General features: G+C 46.6%; 1 non-coding gene across 1 annotated transcript; it reads right to left on the bottom strand.

Annotated features, from left to right (window-relative positions):
• Positions 1-6,128: 6,128 nt before the first annotated feature.
• Positions 6,129-6,200, bottom strand: TRNAQ-CUG (transfer RNA glutamine (anticodon CUG)). Its single transcript has one exon. It is a non-coding gene; the product is annotated as a tRNA-Gln (tRNA).
• Positions 6,201-10,726: the final 4,526 nt, after the last annotated feature.

Genomic DNA, 10,726 nt, shown 5'->3' on the forward strand with positions numbered 1-10,726 from the left:
CTCCATCAGCGGGGGGGGGGGGGGACAGATGGTCAGACTGGGGGCTTCCTTCACTTGGCTAGGAGGAGGGCGTAGAAGGGAGGGAGCAGAGTAGGAGGGGGAGCAGGAGGAATTAGAAGCATTTAAACTGCAAGAGGATGAATCCGAAGCGCTATAAAGCTCTTTTTCACACATGTCCAGCTGGGACACTGGGTCAGAACATGACAACAAACACAATACAAAAACACGGTGTGAGTGCAGAGTACAGTAAGAGTAAACAAATCACTTTACAAATATTTACATATATATTAAAGGCAAAGTTGTGAATATTATGTGTCTGTTCAAAATGTTTAGCGTATTTCCCGACATGCAACGAACTGGAAATTTGCCATGTGGGTACTTTACTTTCCAGACTGTACACCATGCACACATTATTAAAAATACACTTTTGGGGGGGGGGGGGGAGCTCAATAATGCAGAGATTTTTTTGCACAGCAAGTGAACTGTGACGTCACATCTGTCACGTGACCCACGCGTGTGCAGTGTAGTGGTCAGCGCTACGCCGCGCTACGAACCCGGCGACCCGAGTTCGATTCCCGCTCACGGCCACCAGCGATGACGATTATTTAAACCGGTCCTGGGCCTCCCCTAGGTCGACTCAGCCTCAAACGAGTAACTGGTGCGGTGTGTGAACATTGCCACTGGGGAGACAAAGGCGGCCGGGCGTGGTGAATCCAAGTCCCGGGCAAAGCCGGGGGAAGTCCAGCTAGTATACTAATAAATCTAGCCAATGTTTGATGTTGCAGTATAGACAAAACACGGCACTCTAAACGCATTCTTCTAAATGCTGAGGGAAAAACCGGAGGACCCGGAGTAAATTCCATGTGACCACGGGGAGTGAGGCACGTCAACTCCAGATATACAGCAGGTAGTGTCAGTCGGTATCAAACCCACCACCTCCAGTACACCAGGTGACAACCGTGCCAGGTTACACATTCCTGCTGCGGAGGGAGCTGGTAGGAACGTTGGGTTGCTCGCTCAATGGCCTGCAGGGTCAATGGCCAGGGCAATGTGGTGTATTCCGCAAATGTGCCCGACTGTGAGGGCGGGCACAAGCCGGCGTGAGTAGGTTAAACGTTGAGTTTTATAAGGGCACCACGGGGTGACCAGCCCGTCCCCACCCAGCCCCACCCAGCCCCTCCCCACCCAGCCCCACCCTTCCCCACCCAGCCCCACCCCTACCACCCCCCACCCACCCCCTCCCCACCCAGCCCCACCCCTCCTACCCAGCCCCTCCCCACCCCCCACCCAGCCCCTCCCCACCCAGCCTCACCCCTCCCACCCCCCACCCAGCCCCTCCCCACCCAACCCCTCCCTGCACGACGGACGGACACAACAATCCCCTGTGGGCTGGTGGAACCAGTGGGTTCCTACCAGTCAAAGACCTCCTTTGCAAGGGACACTTGGATGCACGCTCATTATTGATGGTCACGTGCTCCTGCGTAGAGCAGCAGAATGTTTACATTTCACATCGGCTGCATTTCATCCAGTGGCACCGATTTTTGAAACCAGATCAATAATACGTATAACCCGTAAAAACAAATTTTTTCACTATAAATCCTTTATATGCGTGGCGGCTAGAGTCCTCTCATCCTCTGGCTTGAGATGGCTGCCACCTATGGGTCAGATGATTGTCTGCCAGTATTAAGGAATTGGTAATTAAATATTTAATTTGTTTTCCCTAAAAAGTGTAAAATTTTGGAAAAAAAATTTCACGAACATTAATTGTCTCGCACAACGAGTATGTGTGCAAAATGTCAGCTCGATTGGATCACGGGAAGTGGGTTAAAAAACGACCGAAAGATTTGCATGGTCGTAAGCAAGCAAGCACGCAAGCAAGCGAACTTAATATAAAGGATTTAAAACCCAACATTGATTATCCCCAGCAAACAGGGCAACGCTGCATCAGCCACAGCTCCAGGTTTCTCCCATCACTTAAAGAGCCCCCGAGTGAGAACACCCTCCAGGATAGAGAGAGACCAACACAGCAGCACTTGCACGTCTGCGCGAGTGCTGTGTGGTGTGAAACAATTGTCACGGGAGGAAATATCAAGTTACATTTCGATTTAAAGCTTTCGTGACTGCAGGGATTCATCTTCTTGGTTTTTTCGGTAAAGTCACGTAGAAGGGAAGTAATAAAATAATACAAATAAAACATAATAAAATAATTCTCACGACGTTTCGGCTACAACGCAAGCAGCCGTCTTCAGGTGAAGAATGAGACACTGCCAAGCTAGGAGCTTTAACAAAAGAATGTGCACATCAAGAGGGATTTAGCTTGCTAAACCCCTCTTGATGTGCACAACACAAGAATGTGCATATCAAGAGGGGTTTAGCTTGCTAAACCCCTCTTGTGCACAACACAAGAATGTGCATATCAAGAGGGATTTAGCTTGCTAAACCCCTCTTGATGTGCACAACACAAGAATGTTTAGCAAGCTAAATCCCTCTTGATGTGCACAACACAAGAATGTGCACATCAAGAGGGGTTTAGCTTGCTAAACCCCTCTTGATGTGCACAACACAAGAATGTGCATATCAAGAGGGGTTTAGCTTGCTAAACCCCTCTTGATGTGCACAACACAAGAATGTGCACATCAAGAGGGGTTTAGCTTGCTAAACCCCTCTTGATGTGCACAACACAAGAATGTGCATATCAAGAGGGGTTTAGCTTGCTAAACCCCTCTTGATGTGCACAACACAAGAATGTGCATATCAAGAGGGGTTTAGCTTGCTAAACCCCTCTTGATGTGCACAACACAAGAATGTGCACACCAAGAGGGGTTTAGCTTGCTAAACCCCTCTTGATGTGCACAACACAAGAATGTGCACATCAAGAGGGATTTAGCTTGCTAAACCCCTCTTGATGTGCACAACACAAGAATGTTTAGCAAGCTAAATCCCTCTTGATGTGCACAACACAAGAATGTGCACATCAAGAGGGGTTTAGCTTGCTAAACCCCTCTTGATGTGCACAACACAAGAATGTGCATATCAAGAGGGGTTTAGCTTGCTAAACCCCTCTTGATGTGCACAACACAAGAATGTGCACACCAAGAGGGGTTTAGCTTGCTAAACCCCTCTTGATGTGCACAACACAAGAATGTGCACATCAAGAGGGATTTAGCTTGCTAAACCCCTCTTAAGGCTCTCTTCTTCTTCCACCTCCAACCCAGCTTATATACAAGCTCCAAGCTTGGCAGTGTCTCATTCTTCACCTGAAGACGGCTGCTTGCGTTGTGGCCGAAACGTCGTGCGAATTATTTTATTGTTTTATTTTTATTATTTTATTACTACCTTCTACATGACTTTACCGAAAAAACAAGAAGAAAAATATCAAGTTGACAAGGCCTCAACACGTCACTCACCGGCGCAACGCTGCGTAGATGTCTGGGGGGGGGTCTTGAGCTCTTTTCTGTGTCCTCATGTGGTGGGGGTGGGGGTGGTGGAAATCCAACGTTTCGTGCCTCTACCACAGGCAGGCGAACGCGTGCGGCTGTGATCGCGTGGAGCCTTGGCAGAGCGCTTTTAGAAAACGTAGCGCGGATAGGAGAACACGTGAGCGCGAATCACAATCTGTAGAATTGATAAGCACCGCCCATTGACAGCACTGCCCATGGAGTGACGTAGGTAGACACGTGCTACAGGCAGCAGGAACAATGTCCCACACTGCTGCCCACCAGGGATCACGTGTCTGTCTGACTGGCTGTCGTGCATAAATAAATATATAATACACACAGCTCTTTGATTGGTGGAGACCTACTGCCGGGTACGGAGAGGGGAGGGGCCTAAGGGAGGGGGGGTCAGGGGAGGGGTCTAGGGGAGGGGCCGATAGTGAAGGGGGCTGGCTACCTGGCTACCTCAAGTCACGTGATCTTGTACACAGCAGGTAGGAACAGCAGTTCCACACCGCTGCCCACCAGGGATTATTTGTCTGTCTGTCGTGCATGGCCCCTCCCAAACACGTACGCTCTCGGATTGGTTGAAGTGCGTCACGTGACCACGAGCCAGCAGCCAACCAGAGGTGCGCCCCTCCCGGATTGGTTGAGCCAAGTTCCTACCTGCCCACTCCGAAGGAACGTGTCTTCGGTAAAGTCACGTGGGTAGAAGTAAAACAAAATCAATCACGGCGTGTCGACAGCAACACAAGCCTCGTGCTGCTGGCAGCAGACATCGCGGCAATCGCGATTTTCACCTGAACACGATCGCTTGTGTTGCTATCGAAACGTCGTGATAATGTTTCTTTATTTCTACCTACGTGACTTTACCGAAAGAACCAAAGAGTATAGATTCCTGCAGTCACAAAAGCTTCAAATCAAGAATGTTTCAGCTTCTAAGGCAGCCTGAATAGTGAGTCAACATTGAGTCCTGTCCCCCCAAAATCACTCCGCATGACAATTACTAAATCTGCAATCACTGATCTGAATGTCAACATCGTGCTGAATTACTAGATGCCACAGTTACACCTGCCCATGTCCCCTCTGCCGTTTGGCTCGATTTGCCTTCACCTTTTCTCAGTTTTCACTCGTGTCATGAAACTAGTTCATAAGGTGGTTCCTGGTGTAATGGTTAGCACTCAGGAATCTGAATACTGCAATTTGATCAAATCTTAAATTTAATAAAATCTTAAATTGATAGGTTTTTCATGAAAATCATGAGATTTGCGTTTTGATTTTGACTCAACATGATTCAGTTTCTAAGACATCCTGCTTGCTCAGTGAAAAGTGAGAGAAATTAGCTCCATTGTTATGTTCCAGGATGACACCTGCCCATATCCCTCGTGTCGTGTGTCGCAACTCTCTTTCCTGTCCCACTCGTGTCGTCGTGTTTACGAGGTGCTTCCGTTGTGTTATGGTTCGCCCTCAGGGCTCTGAATCCTGCAATTTGAGTTCCAGTCTCAGCGGGTTCATCCAAAACGTTGGCATACGTTTGCAAAACGTACAATGTTTTAATCTTGAGTTGAAGCTTTCGTGACTGCAGTATGGATTCCAATGTTTCGTTCCATCATTATGAAAATCACGAGTTTTCAGTTTTGTTTATTTTAACTTGTGATGGAAAGAGTCTTTATTATAATGGCTATTGGAAACGTGTCATAACGTGTGTTTGACCGGGGAATGGTACAGCTCAGATTCTTTAGTTTATCACGATGAGAGGAACGTTTGGGTGACTGGAACAAGCCACATGGAGGAGTCAATGAGGTCTTTCCTTAAAGAAGAATCCTTTTGATATTTGGGCCTCCCAGACAAGCACGAGTATTTACATTGAATGCAGTCACAATAATAATATTACTGTCTAAACTCTAAACCAACTAACTGCTTACATTTCTAACCGTGGCCTTTTCATTAAAATAATATTTCCCTTTTATCAAAGATCCTCTTTCAGAAGGGTACTGCTTTGGGATGTTTGAAAAATGGTAAGAAACCAGTGTATAGAGAAAACCCATGCAATACGAGGAGGGAAATACCCAAAGTTCAGCTAAATTTAGATTCAATTAATTTCTGTACTAACATCTCCATAGCACCTTCGCTTGTGCATTCAATGGATCATTACTGGACACATGCAAATACACCATGACACATGCAGCTACGTGACTTCACACGCAACTTCACCACTATACATGCAAACGCATCATTTCACATGCAGATGCGTACCCAGGAGGTGACTTGGCCTCATAACTACATTCGAGAGGACAAAGAGCTGAACATTTGATTTCGATCCAGTCAGCTTATGCAATTGAATTTTTGATTTTCTTTTTTACTAAAACTTAAAATAAGTTTCTTTGTCGGTAAAAAAAAACTTAATTCTAGATTTGAAGCTTTCGTGACTGCAAGGATTCATGCTTATAGGTTTTTCGGTAAAGTCACGTAGGTAAAAAATAAAAAAATAAAATAATAAAATAAAATAAAAAATAAATCACATTTATTTTATTTCTATTATTATTTACATTAATTCTTTTTTTTACCTACGTGACTTTACCGAAAAACCTAAGAGTATAACAAAAACTTAACTTGGAGCTTTCGTGACTGCAGGAATTACTCTTTGGTTCTTTCGGTCAAGTCACGTATAAAGAGAAAAAAATAATCATTTGTAGGTCCCACCGAGAATTGAACTCGGATCGCAGGATTCAGAGTCCTGAGTGCTAAACATTACACCACGGAACCCCCACGTAGAGCTGCCTCATTGCACAACCTCTTGGCAGCAGCTGCTGAGCCCACATTTAGAAAAGTGTTTTCTGAGAACCGAGCCATCTGCACTTGCTCCTGACACCGCATATCCTTTCTGTACTGCCATCTCCTGGCCAGTTTCACAAACATAATTCATTTTAATATCAAACACGTGAAGAGGGGCATTACTTTTCCATGAATTCATTTGAAAACGTTAACTCAAAATTTTTGTTATTTTATTGAGTTTTATTTTGAGTTATTTTTATGGAACTCTCCATTTAAAACGCTACTAAAAATGTTTACACCTGGCACAATCACAGGGGCTACCAACAGAAAGCGCACATGACATGAGTGCACACTCATCAAGAAATCAACGCACTCACCATTGGCTCCATCCCTAGGGTGCTATTCAGAAAAATATTCAATTAGTCCAACGTGAGATGATTTTCTCTTTGCAACCCTTGAATCTTGAGTTCAAGTTTCAGCGTGACCTCTTGGTTTTATATTTTACGCTATGTTCAAAAAAAGGTTGGATTTTTAATTTAAATCTAGTTAAGTCTTGCTGGATCGTGATAAAGTGTCACTCTTTTCGTCTTGATAATTGGTTTTTTACCCTTTTATCTGGCAACAAAACTGACACCTTTTTTACGAGGAGTCATGTTTGCATAGACCACAATACCTGCAGTCATAATGCAAACAAAAAACACAACTCTGATAATGTATGTGCACTGTCCTTGAAGTTGATTGGTCCACACCCGAGACAGCTTTCCTTAGAGCCTAGTCTCACATGTGGGTTGCACCAGATGACGCCAAAAGGCGTCTTCTCGAATTAGTTCAACGCAGTAAGCCCCCTTTTGACGTGCTAATATATTCCTGACCAGGAGATGGCAGTAGAGCAATGGGTTACATCTAAATGTGTTGAGCTTTTGAGTCTTACTCCCTCCGATCTTGGGTTTTCTCCAGGCTCTCTGGTGTCCTCTCACTTGCCAAACAACAACAACAACACGATTGGTCACAACATTCATTTGCTAGGGGGGGGGGGGGGTCTTAGTTCAAACTTTGGTGGTGCCTGAGAATAGTAATGTTTCACAGCTGGAGTTCGACATTGCTCTGTAAAGTTTCATCAATAACCGCAATTACTTTTTCTGATTAGAACCTTTGGCGGATTAATTACTAGCATTGGTTCGTCCTCAAGCACTCGTCAAAGAATCAGGATGTAAACGTTTGCTACACTTAGGCTGAGCAACTTCTGCCAAAAGTTTGTGGTGTCAGTGGTGTCGTGGTTAGCACTCAGGGCTTTGATTCCTGTACCCTGGTAGCTGAAATTGCAATGAAACCGGCGGTAATTTATTTTATTAACATAATGTAGCTCGAGACACTGCCGAACAGAGATCGCATTGCATGGCGATGCGCTGTGATGGTCCTGTGATGTAATGGTTTGCACTCAAGACTAAATCATGCGATCTGAGTTCAACCCCCGGCTAACTTCGACTGAGTTTTGCAACTCTTCATTTCACAGTTTCTTCATCAATAAAATCGTGAGTTAAGATTTTAACGGTGTAGAATTCTAGAAGCATCCAGCAGCATCCCACTACACCGAGGCGGCGGCCGTAGAACCGCGAATCCCGACGTCGTTCTGTTCGCCAAAAGCCGCGTTGTGTTCGATTCGCGTCGTCAAAAAAGTGTGTTCCCTAATACGCGAATCGCCGCGTTGTATCCGATTCGCGGTGTGAACACACGCGCCATAGGAGGACAGACTTCTCCATTTACCAGCAATGACCCCCCCCCCCCCCGGTTTAATGAGCGTCCTGGTCGCCCCCTCTAAGTGTAGCAGTGCGGAATGCGCACGGTGACATATTGCCGACGTGGTGGTTGTGGTGAAGTTGGTGGTGGTGGTGTTGTTCAGAAACTCACTCAGACACACACACACACAGAGACACACACACACAGAGACACACACACACAGACACACGTACACAGATACACATACACAGATACACACACACAGAGAGACACACAGAGACACACAGACATACACACAGATACACACACAGACACACACACAGATACACACACAGATACACACACAGACACACACACAGATACACACGCAGATACACACACACACAGACATACACAGACACATACACAGATACACACACAGACATACACAGATACACACACAGATAAACACACAGACACACACACAGATACACACAGATACACACACAGACATACACAGACACACACACAGATACACACACACACAGATACACACACAGACACACACACAGATACACACACAGACACACAAATACACACACAGACACACACACAGATACACACACAGACACATACACAGATACACACACAGATACACACACACACACAGAGACACATACACACACAGAGACACACACAGATACACACACAGACACACACACAGATACACACACAGACACACACACAGATACACACACAGATATACACACACACACAGACATACACAGACACACACACAGATACACACACAGACATACACACAGATACACACACAGACACACACACAGATACACACACAGACATACACACAGATACACACACACAGATACACACACAGACACACACACAGATACACACACAGACATACACACAGATACACACACAGACACACACACAGATACACACACAGACATACACACAGATACACACACACAGATACACACACAGACACACACACAGATACACACACAGACACACACACAGACACACACAGATACACACAGACATACACAGACACATACACAGATACACACACAGACACACACACAGATACACACACAGACACACACACAGATACACACACACACAGACACACACACAGACACACACACAGATACACACACAGACACACACACAGACACACGGATACATACACAGACCTTCTGCAGTGATTGGAGCTCTCTGATTGGTCAAAGCCAACGCCTTACAGCCAATCAGGTTAGGTCCTTCTTACCCACGTGATGCGGGATTTGTTTTCCCGCTAATTTTATTTGGCTCCTCCTTCTCGCCCCTCCCCGCTCCGCCTTTGAGCCAATCAGATTAGGTTCCCCCTACCCACGTGACGCCCCTCCCCGCTCCGCCTCGGAGCCAATCAGATTAGGTTCCCCCTACCCACGTGACGCCCCTCCCCGCTCCGCCTCGGAGCCAATCAGATTAGGTTCCCCCTACCCACGTGACGCCCCTCCCCGCTCCGCCTCGGAGCCAATCAGATTAGGTTCCCCCTACCCACGTGACGCCCCTCCCCGCTCCGCCTCGGAGCCAATCAGATTAGGTTCCCCCTACCCACGTGACGCCCCTCCCCGCTCCACCTCGGAGCCAATCAGATTAGGTTCCCCCTACCCACGTGACGCCCCTCCCCGCTCCACCTCGGAGCCAATCAGATTTGTTTCCCGCCTACCCACGTGGTGCCAGCCGCCATCTTGAGAGTGGTGAGGGCGATTTTTGATGTTTTTGTTTCAATTTCGGTGTCGAAATTAACGATGATGACGACCCCCCAGAGGCACGAGATCGCCTCTCGTGAGGGAAAACACGAGGTAAGCAATGTCCTCCAATGTCCAGCCCGTGATTTGCAGATGGTTTACAGCTGCAGTGTTGAGTCTATGGTGTAATGCTGAGTCTATGGTGCAGTGTTGAGTCTATGGGTAGTGTTGAGTCTATGTGCAGTGTTGAGTCTATGGGCAGTGCTGAGTATATGGTGCAGTGTTGAGTCTATGTGCAGTGTTGAGTCTATGGGGCAGTGTTGAGTCTATGGTGCAGTGTTGAGTCTATGGGGGCAGTGTTGAGTCTATGTGCAGTGTTGAGTCTATGTGCAGTGTTGAGTCTATGGTGCAGTGTTGAGTCTATGGGGGCAGTGTTGAGTCTATGTGCAGTGTTGAGTCTATGGGGGCAGTGTTGAGTCTATGGGCAGTGTTGAGTCTATGGTGCAGTGTTGAGTCTATGTGCAGTGTTGAGTCTATGGTGCAGTGTTGAGTCTATGGGGGCAGTGTTGAGTCTATGTGCAGTGTTGAGTCTATGTGCAGTGTTGAGTCTATGTGCAGTGTTGAGTCTATGTGCAGTGTTGAGTCTATGGGGGCAGTGTTGAGTCTATGGGCAGTGTTGAGTCTATGGTGCAGTGTTGAGTCTATGTGCAGTGTTGAGTCTATGGTGCAGTGTTGAGTCTATGGGGGCAGTGTTGAGTCTATGTGCAGTGTTGAGTCTATGGGGGCAGTGTTGAGTCTATGGGCAGTGTTGAGTCTATGGGTAGCAGTGTTGAGTCTATGGTGCAGTGTTGAGTCTATGGTGCAGTGTTGAGTCTATGGTGCAGTGTTGAGTCTATGGTGCAGTGTTGAGTCTATGGGGGCAGTGTTGAGTCTATGGTGCAGTGCTGAGTCTATGGTCATTCCATTGACAAAATACAAACGCTTGAATTTGTGAATAGTTTACCTCATGAGGGGCATGAGATGTGCCAGTATTCGTTGAGA

This window comes from Lethenteron reissneri, unplaced genomic scaffold (genome assembly GCF_015708825.2).
Source record: "Lethenteron reissneri isolate LAM-NWPU_2019-01 unplaced genomic scaffold, ASM1570882v1 scaffold_1626, whole genome shotgun sequence".
NCBI lineage: Eukaryota > Metazoa > Chordata > Hyperoartia > Petromyzontiformes > Petromyzontidae > Lethenteron > Lethenteron reissneri.